Genomic DNA, 12,892 nt, shown 5'->3' with positions numbered 1-12,892 from the left:
TCCATTCTGTAGACAACCTTAACTGCCCTTGCTCCCGAGTGGGGTGGTGGGAGGTATCCGGGACAGGCACCAGAGCCTCATTTTCTTTATTATTTCCCTCAGCTATGTACTACATGCATCACTACTAATCACCTAACCATTCCTCTCAGGAACTTCTCCAAATGAATCCCATCTCTGAAAGGATCTTTCAGGAAAAACATTCTACCCTCTCAATTGCCGCAGGGGGTGTGTGTGTATAAATATAAATATAAATATAAATATATATATATATATATCCTTAAGAAAACATAACTACTTTACTTGGGTCACCTCACCACCCTTATGCCACATCAAGACCTGAGATCTTCCACACAAGGCACCAATCTGAGCGCCTTGTGTATAATCTTATTCAGTCTTCACGGCAACTGCGGTGAGGTACATGCTACGACCACAGTTTCCAGTTTAGAGAAAAGAAAACTGAAGTTTAGAGAGATTAAGCAACTTGCCCAGAGTTATTCAGTTAGCCACTGGTGAAGTATTCAAATCCATGCAGCTACTTCCCCATAGCAAGCTTTTTCTGCCCTGGAGAATATTCTTCCTCACGTGTTCTTCCCATGAGGCTGAAACCAGTAATTCTCACATTTTCATCGGCATCAGAATCACACAGGGGACTTGGTAAAAACACGCTTGTTTGGGTGCTGGTCAAGAGATTCTGGTTCAGGAAGGAGGGGGAGATCTGCATTTTAACAGGCACTCCCCCGCCAACCGAGTGATTCTGGCGCCAGCTGTCTTCAGACTACACTGAGAGATATGGTTTTAAACACTAGGAGAATGAACCCATCAGGGGAGAGGCTTTTGGAAAATGGCATTCGTTTTCTCATTACCCATGATCCATCAGGGCTTTTTAAAAAAATTTTTTTAACTAAAAATATTTTTAAAAAATTTTTATTTTGTATTAGAGTATAGTTGATTTACAATGTTGTAAATGCTATACAGGTGTACAGCAAAGTCAATCAGTTATACATATACATATATCTACTCTTTTTCAGATTCTTTTCCCATATAGGTTACTACAGAATATTGAGTAGAGTTCCCTGTGCTACACAGTGGGTCTTTGTTGATTATCTATTTTATATACAGCAGTGTGTATATATTAATCCCAAACTCCTAATTTATCCCTCCCCCCAACCTTTCCCCTTTCGTAACCATAAATTTGTTTTCTATGTCTGTGAGTCCATCAGGGCTTTTTAAAAAGTGGCAGGACTTATCGTTGAATAGGTACAGACTGTCACCTTGGAGTGATGAAATAGCTCTGGAGACGGATGGTAGTGATGGCGGCACTACAACGTGGATATACTTAATGCCACTGAACTGCACACTTAGAAATGGTTAAAACGGTAAACCTCATGTTATATTTTACCACAATAAAAAAAATGGCAGGATACCCAACTCTCAGCTGTCTTGTAGAAGGTGTCTCTGACACCCTTTCCTGCTGATGTGGAAAGAGGTGAGGTTTACTCCTGAGGGATGGATTCCTTGGGAAAGGGACAACTGAGAGTAAAAGGTGGAGAAAGTTGGCCCTCTGGTGGCCCCTCCCCAGCTTCGGGCTGGCTGTGACACCCAAAGTCCGGGAGACAGTTCCCAGCACTCTTAAGCACGCCTCATCCCCTGCCCGCCCGCAGTCTGTCCCTGACATACTCATGAGTGTCCCTGGACAGAGTAAAGAGGGAAGAAAGGAGCTCAAGGGACGTTGGGGAAAGAGCCTGCTTCAGGGCTCCACGACCAGCTCCACCCTGGGACCCTCAGCATGTCACCGCACCTCCCTCGGGGTGTCACCTGGCCTGTTCCTTCTCACCTTTCAGATTTCAGCTCAGATGTCATTTCCTCAGAAAGGCTTTGCCTGCCCTAAGGCAGCCCCTCCTCCCCTCCCACTCACCATTTTCTGTAATACTACCCTGCCTGATGTTTACCATCACTGGAAATTCTATTTACTACTTATTTGTACACTGGTTACTTGTTGGCATTGCCTGATTAGAACCAGAACTTCCTGACAGCTGGGAATGTGCTGGTTTTGTTCACTGCCATATTCTCTTGCTGGAGATATAATAGGAACTCAATGAATATTTGTAGAATAAATAGATTAATCAGGCTTATTTGTTTCACTGTGTATAATCTGTTCCTTCTACCTCCCAAGGTGATTTGTAGGAAAGGTCAAATGAGATCAGGTGTGCCAAGGTGCTTTAGAAGGAAAGACTCCACACAAGGTGGGGTTATCATGCATTGGGGTAGAAGGGAAGGCAGCTCATGAAGCCCTGAGCACCTCAAGGGGTCTCCTCCACGACCCTGCACAGTAGGTGCCCCCCCCTTCTCCACTCCTCCTAGACAGAGACTTGTCTGGAATCTAAAAATGATGATGCTCCACCCTGCAGACCATCCAAACACAATGCAACCCAATTATTTATTACAAGACCAGGCCTCTCAGTGAGTTTTCTCACTAGCGGGGCTCAAATAACAAGATGCTACTTAGGAAGGCAGAGATATGCCAGGAGGGCAAACCTAGAAGAAGAACCACAAAGATGCTCCCTGACCTAAGTCAGTGGGGTTCAACAAGCCTGAACTGAGTGTCCAGCATATTCCAGATCCTGAGAGGTGACGGAGACTATCACAGTGGAGTGGGGGCCACAGATACTGAATTGAAAACTCAAAGTCAATGAGGTGAATCTGGCATGGGGGGAGTCAGGGAAGGCTTTGTAGAGTGACTGACACCTAAACTGAATTTAAAGGACAGAGGAAAGAGGGATGGGTAAGAGTAGGCAGCCCAAGGTGAGGCGCAGAATGGAGAGACCATGTGTCGTGTTTAGGGAGCTCCAAGTAGTAAATGCATTGGGTGTTTATTGCTGGAGTGTCTGGTGTGCCAGGGGACAAGTGGGGGCAAAGGGGCTGCGAGATGTACCTGGAAAGGTGGGTGGCGGCCACTCTCCCACAGGCAGCAGATCAAAGCTGTTTCAGACACATGCCCTTGGAGGTCTTGAAGAGATGAGCCTGCTCATTGGTCCAGTAGCCCAGAGGGCCGGTCTGGCTTGGCTGGGAGTAGAAAAAGGCGAAATGCAAAAAATCAACCAGACTTCGCTGTACTGCGAGCAGGGAGGGCTTGACTTGGGAGGGGCTCGGCTTGGAGAACTGGAGAGAGATTCCAAGTTAAATTTTTTCCCAGCCAAACTTGTCGCACGTGCTGGAGGACTTAGGCTGCCTATGTCATGGATTCAGGGTTGCCTGTGGAGCCCTGCTCTCGGCTGTCTCGCACAGGGACAGTGCAGCTTCCTAACAGCCTGGCAGAGCTTCGCAGCTGCTGTCAGGGCTAAACAGCGGGAAGAGGGGAAAGAATAACCAGTGTGACTCCCTGCATTTGATCTGAGCCAAAGTGGAATCTCCTCTGAGCCCTGAGTAAAGGCAGCAGAAAGGAAGAGAAGGAAAATTAGGGCCCTGGTATTTTGCATAAAATGTATATGGCCCAAATTTGCTCACGAGAAGTGATATGATTCAGAGAGAGCATCAAAGACAGGAAAACCAGAGAGAGAAGGGATGGGTGGGAGAGAGAGAGAGAGAGAATGGCTGTGTTGTGATAAAGCAGGTACAGGAAAGTGTTCCCCCTTCCTTTCCTTTCCCAGTGATCCTTACACTCAAGAAATCTCATGCATTCAAGAAAAAAAGGAAAAATGTACCAGTGTCTCACTGGGGGATATATTTACAGGGGCTCCCAGTGAGAATTAAAAACTTTGTATATTAATTTTGATGATATTTGTAAAAAGAAAAATGTTCTCAAACCCAACCCACCCCTCCCCAAATCAATCACTCCAACTTTGGCTTGGACCTGGGGACAGAGGTGAAAGTCCCCATCTCATTAGCATACACTCACCTTTTCCCTTTCCTCGCACTACTTCCAGCTCCTCCAGCTTAAGGCAGAGAGGATCCTGGCAAGGTTGAACACAACAAGTGGCTGAGCCTGAAACAAACTCCCTCCCATAAGGTCAACAGCATATTAGTAGTTGATCCGTTGGGGGATGGTGGGACTGGAGCACCAAGGGGCAATAGATTACACCTCAATCATCCACCCGTGTTTCTATACTACAAAACCCAGACAAAGAGCTCAGCCTCTCTCATCTACTTCTGCATCCCCACAACGAAATAAGGTCTCCTTCCTCTAAGCCACCACGTCATGTGGCAACCTTAAGAAGCAGCATTTTCTGCCTGTCCTCTTCCTTACATGCTTCTCCTTGCCCCTGGTAGCCTGCCAACTCCTGGCTTACTATTGCCAGTGTATCCCAGTTTCTGCTGGGCAGTCATTGCAAGCAGTACCTACACATTGCAAGCAGTAAATATCTGTAGAATGGACAGATGCAAAAGTTGGAAACAAGATATAGTGCCTGCTAGAGAATGGACTTGAGGACACGGGGAGGGGGAAGGGTAAGCTGGGACAAAGTGAGAGTGGCATGGACATACACACACTACCAAATGTAAAACCAATAGCTAGTGGGAAGCAGCCGCATAGCACAGGGAGATCAGCTCGCTGCTTTGTGACCACCTAGAGGGGTGGGATAGGGAGGGAGGGAGACGCAAGAGGGAAGAGATATGGGGATATATGTATATGTATAGCTGATTCACTTTGTTATAAAGCAGAAACTAACACACCATTGTAAAGCAATTATACTCCAATAAAGATGTTAAAAAAAAAAGATATAGTGCATCAATAAGGGAATGATTAAATAAAACATAGCACATTCATACCCAGGAAAACAGATCTTTTTGTGTTTGTTTTTATGACTTAGATACATTTACCTAGAAAGAGTTCCAGAGTATATTGTTTCATTTTTTAAGATAAAAAGAAATTGAAGAACCAAACACGTTAGGAGATCACTTATATAATACAAAACAAAACCACACACACAAAACCAAAAGTATATCTTTATGTGTATGTGTGTGTACAACTGTATAAATGCATAGAGAAACGTTTGTAAGAGCACCTGTCCAACTAGAAACGGTGATTACTTCTGAAAAAGAAAAAGGAGAACTGGAGATGAATTATGGGGGCTTTTACTTTATCGGGAGTGTTTACATTCTTTACAACCAAGAATGTATTCACGTATTGTGTAATTAAAAATAAATCAAGGGGCTTCCCTGGTGGCACAGTGGTTGAGAGTCCGCCTGCCGATGCAGGGGACACGGGTTTGTGCCCCGGTCCAGGAAGATCCCACATGCCGCGGAGCGGCTGGGCCCATGAGCCATGGCTGCTGAGCCTGTGCGTCCGGAGCCTGTGCTCCGCAACAGGAGAGGCCACAACAGAGGCCCGCGTAAAGCAAAAAAGCAAAAAAAAAAAAAAAAAGCAAAAATATAATTTTTGAAAGTCTTAAATTATTATATGAGATTTTTCATCCTGTGAAAGTTTGTTTCAATCCATTAAAGAGCCTGTGGAAGGCAGCAGAACTAGCTCCCACTTGGGCAAGGGATTGTTTATCTTGCTTATCTCCAGTTAGAGCCAACAATGCTAATGATTCTGAATAGCACTGGCCACTCCTTGGCCATCCCATCCCCTCCCACTCACGGCTTCAACTATCACCTCTATGTGGATGACTCCCAAATGCCTCTTTCCAGACACAGCCACTCCCACGAGCTACAGTCCTGACATTCCAACTTCCTGTTGGATACAGCCAACACCCCATGTACAAAACCAGACTACTGTCCTCCCTTCTCTCCCTAATTCAATTCTTCTGCCTACCTTCTTCCTTCCTCTTAACTGGCACCTCCTCCTTCCCAGGAACTCAGAAAGGAAACTTCCCAGTTATCACTAGTCCTCTTAATCCACACACCCAGCTAGTTATCTGTCCTATTCTGGTGATTTTTCTAAAAAATTTTTCCCAGCTGTTAGCCACTGACACCACCCCAGATCAGACCCTTTCCATCCATCACTTGGACTAGTGGAATCGCCTTCTAGATGGTCTCCTTATAAATTGGGAGACTGGGACTGATATATACACACTACAACATGTAAAATAGATAACTAACAAGGACCTACTGTACAGCACAGGGAACTCTACTCAATATTCTGTAATGACCTATATGGGAGATGAATCTAAAAAGAAAGTGGATATATGTATATGTATAACTGATTCACTTTACTGTACACCTGAAACTAACACAACATTGTAAATCAACTATAATAAAAATTTATAAATAAATGGTCTCCTTGCCCCTGACTGCTTTGATCCTTCTGCTAGATGCCCAACTTCCCACTTGGTGAAGGCCCAACATTCCAGCCTGTTGAGGTCATTTTGAGCTTCCATTCCATCACCCTATTGTATTAGCTATTTTCCCAACTTTGAGTCATCTGCAAATTTGGGAAATAAGGCTTTTTGCCTTCATCCAAGTATCTGACAAAAATGTTAAACTGGGCTGAACCAAAGAAGCCTCTGGACTATAGATCTCTTTCCCAGGGAACCCAGAGCTTATCACTGGAGGAAAGAAAGTAACTTCAAAAAAAAATTAGTGTCAGACACTTTTCATATACCATCTCATTTATACCTTAAAATAATTCTGGGTAGCAAGTACTGTTATCTTAATTTAGAGGTATAAAACTGAAGTTGAGAATCATTAGGTAACTTGTTAAAAGCCTATAGCTATTAAGTGGCAGAGTTTTGATTTGTACCACAAGTTTGTGTTGGTTCCACAGCTCATGGTTTTTCTACCACACAGTTGGAACTTTTCATGAATCCTTGCCTTCTAATAGATAGAGCACACACTTCTTAAACTGCATCGAGGGACTTTCACATTCTAGCTTCAAACCTACCTTTGTAACAGTAAAGACTATACCATTTGTCAAACACAGTAATGTTTTACATTCTTTATTTCATTTAATCTGTGTCAAACCTATGAGATAGGTACCATAATTATGTCCTTTTTACAGATTCAGAAGCTGATGCATAGATTAAAAATAGCTTAATCTGTAAATTAAAAATTAACTCAAAATAAAATTTTAAAAAATAGCTTCATTAAGGTTGCCCAGATAGTAAACAGCAAAGCTGGATTTCAAACTGGGGTCTGCCTGACTAGAGAGATACTTAGGAGGGAGAATGGACAGGAAGTTCAATTCATACAGTCAATGAACATGTATTTATGGAGCACTTGCGTCACAGGCTCGATATTGTGCTGAGGCTGGAGATCACAGAAACGAACTATGCCCCTGGCTTCATGGAGCGTATACTTTATTGGGAAAGACAGACACAGAAATAGAAGGTAGCAGAGTGAGGCGAATACTGGGAGGAAGAAGCTCAGAAGGGTTAGTCTCAGAGGGCTGAGGTTTGTGGGCTTGGTAAGTGAGTCTACAAAGGTTCTATTCACTGTGATGGGGAACACGGGAGAAACAGGTTTGGGAAAAGACTGAGTTTAATTTGAGACATGAGTTTTGAGGAGATGTCTCACAGGCAGCTGGATATGCAGGTCTGGAGCTCAGGAGTGAGGCATGGACCATGGAAAGATCTGGAATCATGGATGAAACAACTCATGGAGATGGACTTACTCTAAGGATCCACAATACGTACCTGGGGCGAACAAGGAAAATGAAGACCTCAAAGGAGATGCTGCTCACCTGGCCGACTACTGCACTCCCATGAACAGCCTTCTGAGGATGGCTTCTCCTCTTCCCAAGCAGAACAACTTTCCATCCCTTCCATCAAGCCACACCCAGCTTCCTCCAAGCCCTCGCTCTGCTCCAGAAAACTCCAGTCCAGAGCTCCCTCTCCTAGACTCAAGCCATTTAACAGCTGGCCAGGGACTCAGCCATTTCTTGGTAAGGATATTGAAAATTTCAGGTATTTGTGCCCTGTCTCCCTGATTGGACTGAAAGATCTCTGATGGCAAATCCTGGGTGTAACATTAAGAAGGCAGTCAACATCCTCTTTACAGAACCAACCAATAGTACTCAGTTTCCAAAAGCGTAATGAAGCAATAGCAAAGCATTTATGTGGGCTAGTTACTCCAGATAAACCTAAATGCCTTCCTCAATACAACAGCAAGCACGTCCTGGGCACTCTCCCAAGCTTCCCCCTGAGCCTCTGCACTGAACAGAGCTGGTCAAGGTGAGCATTCCCTGCCTCTCCTTGTGCCTTCTAATCTATTCCTATTCCCAAGAGCCCTTGCTTCCAGAATTCTTCAAGTTGAAAAGAAATTTCTTCATGACAGAAGAAACGAGGATGAAAATGTTTTACTTCAGAAAACACCAAGTAGCAGCAATAGAAGCCTCTTTCCCATGAGTCAAGTCACAGAGTTTTAACCAAGATCCTTTAACAAAATATTGTCTAATTTTACAATTTATAAATGATCCCTCATTTGTGATGTTTTATACTATCCTTCTATAAATAAGCAAATGTCTGAAATACTGAGAAAGGGAGACAGTAACATCTTGTTTCACAAATTACAGAGATTGTCAGATTCTCACTTGCATCACCACCTGGCTCAGGTAAGCTCAGGTGGGCAGTAGCCATGGGGAGCTTGCTCACCAGTGTCCCCCATCAGCTAGCATAGTGCCTGACTCATGGGAGTGACTCAGAAGGACTGCTGAATGTATGAATGTTGAATGGATGAGACAGAAAAAACAAGGAGACAGGGAATGAGGGGCGACATGGAAGTAGCAAGAGTACAAAGAAAGCTGAGGCAAAGAAACAACCAGCCACCTCCTTATATCTTAGGCTCAGATTCTCCGCAACTTCTCCACAAAGACACCCACACAGTAGCTAAATCTTTGGGTCAGTTTCTCAGTCCTATAGCTGTCAAATGCACACTTACAGTACTGGCCATTTAATATTTTTAAGTTCTGTAACCGCTTTCTCTCTTCCTTTCTATATGCCTTAGGAACACTTGTGTTTTTTTTAACCTTTCACCTAAACTAAGACTTGGCATTGAATTTGACTCCTACTAGACTCTAAGCTTGTCTTTCAGGTTTGCTGCTTTGTTACTTAACATCCCATATCAGTCCAGAAAAGGAGACAGAAGTCCACATTCAGTGTCTGGAATTGTAAGGAACAGTGCCTAGCCCTCTAACGGTAGTTCCAATTCTGCCTATCTTACGAGGATTGCAAAGAAACAAGAGTGTCCCAGTTAATAAATAAATAAATACATACATACATACACACATAAATAAATAAAGGTACTACATTTTCACTTCACAGGAAGAGCCCCAAGTAACCAATCTACGCTTACTCTCTCCCCTCTACCCTCTGCACTTCGTCTCCCTTACTCTCTCCACTCTACCGTCTGCACTTCGTCTCCCTTACTCTCTTCCACTCTACAGTTTGCACTTATCTCCCTTACTCTCTCCCCCTCTACCGTCTGCACTTCTTCTCCCTTACTCTCTCCCCCTCTACCATCTGCACTTCTTCTCCCTTACTCTCTCCCCGCTACCACCTGCACTTTGTCTCCCTTACTCTCTCCACTCTACAGTTTGCACTTCGTCTCCCTTACTCTCTCCACTCTACAGTTTGCACTTCGTCTCCCTTACTCTCTCCACTCTACAGTTTGCACTTCGTCTCCCTTACTCTCTCCACTCTACAGTTTGCACTTCGTCTCCCTTACTCTCTCCACTCTACAGTTTGCACTTCGTCTCCCTTACTCTATCCACTCTACAGTTTGCACTTCGTCTCCCTTACTCTATTCCCCAGGAACAGTATCTCCAGCTCCTCACCACATCTGAAGCTGCCCCTGTCACTCTTAGGAAAGCACAGGCAGTCTCCAGGAATTCAATCTATGCACACTCAGGAGCAGCAAGCTAATTTTAATATCAGTCTTTGATGACCATGGCCAAAATAAAGTCAACTTAAAAAAAAAAAAAACCAAGGAAGTACAATCTAAATGGATTCTAGATTGATCTCTACCTTATAGACAGAATTCATTAACACAATGATAATACTCTGCCACAGCAAGATTGAAAACATGGTTTAATGATGGGAAACTTGTTAACGTGATAGAATAAACCAGTAGGTCAAATGTGAAAAAAGGCACACAATCATCTCAAAGATTACCTTTTTGACTTTTGATAAATTCAACTCCCTTTCATTAAAAACAAACAAACAAAAACTATGAATATAAAACTCCTTCCAGGGCTTCCGTGGTGGCGCAGTGGTTGAGAGTCTGCCTGCCGATGCAGGGGACACGGGTTCGTGCCCCGGTCCAGGAAGATCCCACGTGCCGCGGAGCGGCTGAGCCCGTGAGCCATGGCCCCTGAGCCTGCGCGTCCGGAGCCTGTGCTCCGCAACGGAAGAGGCCACAACAGTGAGAGGTCCGCGTACCGAAAAAAAAAAAAAAAAATTCCTTCCACAAAGTGATTTAAACAATTTTAAACCAAAAGCCAACATCATACTCACAAGTGGATATGAAAAGCATTTCCAATAAAATCAGGAATAAATTTGAAAGGTCTATTATCCTCCTCTTAGTTATCAATATTCGAATTTCTGATTTAAAAGAGAATCATTATTTGCAGACGATACAATTCTCTACCTAGAGAGCTCAGGAGAATCAGCTAAAAAATTAAGTTGATTAAATAAAAACCTAAAACATATTTAAAAAATAAGAAGTATATGATTTACATGAAGACTACTACAAAACTTCACTAAGAGATATAAAAACATTTGAGTAAATTAATAAACATAACAGTATGGAAAGACTAACTACAGTAAACAATAATTTTTCCTAAATTAATATATATTAATATAATTATATACAATGTATATATTATATATAATAATATATAAATCTATATTATATATATTATATATAACATATTATATATATATTATAAAAAATAATAAATATATATTTATTATAATCCCGATCAGGATATCAATAGATGTTTGAGATTTTGACAAAGTGTTTCAAAATTTAATTTATAAGAATAAGCAAGGGGCTTCCCTGGTGGCGCAGTGGTTGAGAGTCTGCCTGCTGATGCAGGGAACACGGGTTCGTGCCCCGGTCCGGGAAGATCCCACATGCCGCAGAGCAGCTGGGCCCGTGAGCCATGGCCGCTGAGCCTGCGCGTCCGGAGCCTGTGCTCCGCAACGGGAGAGGCCACAACAGTGAGAAGCCCGCGTAACCGCAAAAAAAAAAAAAAGAAAAAAGAATAAACAAGGAAAAATAAGGAAAGTTTTAATAATTATAATTAGAGAGAGTTTGCTCTGTGTGATACTAATATATGTTATAAGGCTAAGATAACTAAAACTGTGTGGTATTCATTCAAGAATTTACAAATAGATATCTTAGGCCTAAAATTGACTTTAGAATATACAAAATCAGATTAGCAATTGTCTAGGATTATCCAATAAGTATATTATTTAAGGAAATTATATAAGGAATATAAATATATACATGAGGAAATAAATACATTTTGAAGGAAAATGAAGTATTTAGAAAACAGATTAGGTCTTCAACTCATAATATGTACAAAAAAAAAAAACTAACTTCAAATGAAAAGTTCATTGTAACTAAAAGCCTAAAAAGCTAAAAAACACAGTTAATCACAGAAAGTAGATAAAGAATACAAATTTAAAAGCTGTGGAAGTAATCACCAGGGAGGACATAGACCTATCTGGCATGTGGAAATTAAAATTTTCTGTACATTAAGGAACATGATAAACATTTCAAAAATATGATATTTCATTAATATTTATATAGCGTATCCCATAGTAGGATAAATGTAATTCACTTGATTATGATTAACAAAGTTAGGTGAAAAGTTATAAAATGTGAAAGCATGATCTCAATTTGGGAAAAAACAAACAGAAGAAAAAAAACTAGAAAGCCATGAACCAAATATTGGACTTCTTTATTGTGACTTTCTGTTTCCCAAATTATCCAAAATTAACTTGTATTATTTTATAATCAGGAAAAAAGGCTAGTTGAGAAAAACAGCATCAAATAACAATGATATGTTATAGTCTTAATTCATTAAGAAGTCTCAAATAAAAAAAAGACAAATGGACAAAGTGATTAAATAATTAACCAAGAGAGAGCACATTGATGAGATATCAATGTTTTATTGTTTCCAGTAATCAAAGAAATGCACATTCCAACTATGAAGTACCAAGTCCGGTATCTCTTATTGACATACCACTGGAAAGACTACTCTAGCGCATCATTAGTTGAAGTGCAAATTGTTGCAACCTTTTTGGAGAGCATTTTGACAGTACATATTTCTAGCCTTTAAAAAAGTTCTTCACTTTTAGTAATTTCAGTTCTAGGACTCTGTGCTAAAGAAAGAATTACAGATCTAGGCAATGGAGAGTTAGAAAAAATTGGGGATCAACAACTAAATGCCCAACAAGAGGGGAATGGGTAAGCCCCTCCACAGTACCACATGACAGAATGAGACCCAAACACTGAAACCAAGGTTTGGAAACCTGTAATGGAGTGGGAACATCTTTTTTTTCTTTTTTCTTTTTCTTTTTTTTTTGTGGTACGTGGGCCTCTCACTGTTGTGGCCTCTCCCATTGCGGAGCACAGGCTCCGGACGCGCAGGCTCAGCGGCCATGGCTCACGGGCCCAGCCGCTCCGTGGCACGTGGGATCTTCCCGGACCAGGGCACGAACCCATGTCCCCTGCATCGGCAGGCAGACTCTCAACCACTGCGCCACCAGGGAAGCCCTGGAGTGGGAACATCTTAATGATGGAATGTTAGGCAAAGAATGCAGGACTGAAAATTGTGTATTATGTATCTATACTATGGTCTTAATTTTGTTTGAAACAAACAAACCTCCCAGTTCTGCTGCTCCCCAGCCAGGCGGCTTTGGTCAAATCTTTGAGTCCCTGAGACCAATTTCTTCAACTCTAAAAGTGAGAAGGGAGGACTTCCCTGGCAGTCCAGTGGTTAAGACTC

The sequence above is a fragment of the Lagenorhynchus albirostris genome, chromosome 16, assembly GCF_949774975.1.
Source record: "Lagenorhynchus albirostris chromosome 16, mLagAlb1.1, whole genome shotgun sequence".
Classification (NCBI taxonomy): Eukaryota; Metazoa; Chordata; class Mammalia; order Artiodactyla; family Delphinidae; genus Lagenorhynchus; species Lagenorhynchus albirostris.
This window is presented reverse-complemented; position numbering follows the sequence as displayed.